Raw genomic sequence first — 2,756 nt, forward strand, 5'->3', positions numbered from 1 at the left:
CTGTTCTTCCCCCTCGCCTGGGGTGTTTGGTTATGTGTTGATCATCTCAATCTGTTCCCCCTCTCCTCTCCCCACCTTCTGCCTACCTTCCTGGTATCAATACTCCCATTCCTGTTCCTGGATTCTGTGTGTCATGAGCTCTTATCTCTACCTGTGTACATGCTCCGGCATAGCCTTCAGTTAAAGCCAGGAACTGGGGTCGTGATAGTGGGGTGGGGTGGGGTGAGGAAGCCTCAAAGAACCAGAGGAATATTGTGTGTTTCATCGGTGCTATACTGTACCCTGGTGACTCATCTCTTCCTGGTGACCATTCTGTGAGGGGATATCCCGTTGTTCACAGATGGATTTTGTATCTCTGCTCTGACTTCCCTTTGTTCTCAACAATATGGTTTTTTCTTTGTTTGTTTGTTTGTTTTGGGCCTTCTGGTGCCTGTTACCCGATCCCGTAGACACCTCATGATCACACAGGCTGCTGGTGTGCTTCTTCCATGTGGGCTTGTTTCTTCTTTGCTAGATGGCCACTTGTTTAACTTCAGGCCTTTAAGACCCCAGACAGTATATCTTTTGATAGCCAGGCACCATCAGCTTTCTTCACCACATTTGCTTTTGCATCCATTTTGTCTTCAGCGATTGTGCAGGAAGGGTGAGCATCACTGAATGCCAGTTTGTGAGAACAAAGTGTTCTTGCATTTAGGCAGGGCTTGAGCAGAGACCCAAAGTCTGTCCACTACCTCAGTATATTGCCATATAAATATATGTACATAGTCCAATACTCCTATTTTTAATGAATTAATGTATTTATATTTGTTCACACCTATGTTTATATCTCTGTTTATAGCTTTGCTTCCTAGATCTTTCCTTTGTTTCTTTTTCCTTCCTCCAGTCCCACCATCATGCTCGTCCTTCTTCTGCCTCTTAGTACTTACTCTCAGCTAGATTGCTGTTGCTTCAGGATCTCTAAGTCCTCCTCATTTTACTTCCCTAGTTGTTCTCCTGTCTATGGCGGTGTTTGCTCACCACTCCCTTCCCCCACCGCCTCCTGCCCCAAATCCTCCTCCCCCAAATCCTTCTGGAACCATAGGTCCTGTTGCTTCCTCCTTGAGCTTGCCTCCCATGCCTCTCTTAATTTTCTGGTCTAACAGCAGGAGCACTGGGCGGGCGATTCTACCTGGACACCCTCTTGCTCTACTGAATACATATTGTAACATTTGTTAACACTTCATGTTCCCTACTGGCTGACTAGTATCCCATTGTATGCATGTATTACATTTTGTTTATCCATTCATCTGGCGATGGACATTTAGGTTGTTTTCACCTTTTGGCTATAGTAAATAGTAATGTAAAGAACATAGGTGTACAGGTCTCTGTTTGAACCTCTGCTTTCAAGTCTTTTGGGAATATATCTAGGAGTGGGATTGCTGGGACATGTAGTTATAAGGAGCCCTGGTGGCATGTTGGGTAAATGCTGAACTGCTAACCTCCGTCACTCTTTGAGAGAAACATGACATTCTCTGCTCCTGCCAATATTTACAAACTCTCAGAAACCCTATGAGTTGGAAATGACCTGATGGCAGTAGGTTTGGGTGTGAGTGTGGGCATGAGCATGGGTATGGGTGTGGGTAAGGGTATGTGTGTGTGTGGGCATGGGCAGGGGTGTGGGTGTGGGTATGGGTTTGGGTATGGGTGTGGGTGTGAGCATGGGAATGGGTATGGGTGTGACCGGGCTAGTTTTAGTTTGTGGAAGAACTATCACATTGTTTTCCACGATGACTGTACCATTTTATATTCCCACCAGCAGTGGGTAAGGGTTCCATTTTTTCCACATTCTTCTCAATATTTGTTATTTTCTGTTAAAAACATTTATATATATATATATGTGTGTGTGTGTGTGTATATATATATATATTTTTTTTTAACTGTAATGTGTTGTTTCTAGGTGCTGTTGAATCCGTTCCAATTTATAGCCAACTATATAGAGAAGGAACAAAATGCTGCCCAGTACTGTGCCATCCTAAACATTGTTATATTTGAACACATTGTTGCAATATGTGGTAGCTATAAGGTGCCGTCAGGGCCAACATGTTGGGTAAACATCTACCTTTTTTTTGATGACTCTCTACCAAGCATGATGTCCTTCTCCGGGGACTGGTCCCTCCTGAGAATATGTATGTGAAACAGAGTGTTGCCATCTTTGCTTCTAAGGAGTATTCTGGCCGTACTTATTCCATGATAGTTTTATTTGTTCTTCTAGGGTTACATTGTACTTTCAGTATTCTTTGCCAGCACCGTAATTCATCTGCATCAGTTCTCCTCTGGTCATTTTATTCATTGTCCAGCTTGTGCATGCATCTGAGGTCATCACAGATGCAAGGACTTGCTTTACCTCAGTCTTCACAGTGACACCCTGGCCTTCAGTACTCTGAAGAGGCCTTGTGTAGCATATTTGCCCAATGCCATATGCGATTTGATTTCTTGACTGTTGCTTCCAAGAGCATTGATGGTTGAGGCAAGGAAAATGAAATCCTTGACAACTCCATTATTTTCTCTATTACGATGTTGATCATTGGTCTCTGTGGATTTTTGCTTCCTTCACAGAATTGTAATCCATACGGAAGATTGTAGTCTATTTTTTTATTTTGTTTTGTTTTTTAATCATTTTATTGGGGGCTCTTACCACTCTTATCACAATGCATACATACATCAAGTGTGTAAAGCACATTTGTACATTCATTGCCCTCATCATTCTCAAAACATTT

This window comes from Echinops telfairi, unplaced genomic scaffold, assembly GCF_000313985.2.
Source record: "Echinops telfairi isolate 266 unplaced genomic scaffold, ASM31398v2 ScPeMD7_7475;HRSCAF=8513, whole genome shotgun sequence".
Lineage (NCBI taxonomy): Eukaryota > Metazoa > Chordata > Mammalia > Afrosoricida > Tenrecidae > Echinops > Echinops telfairi.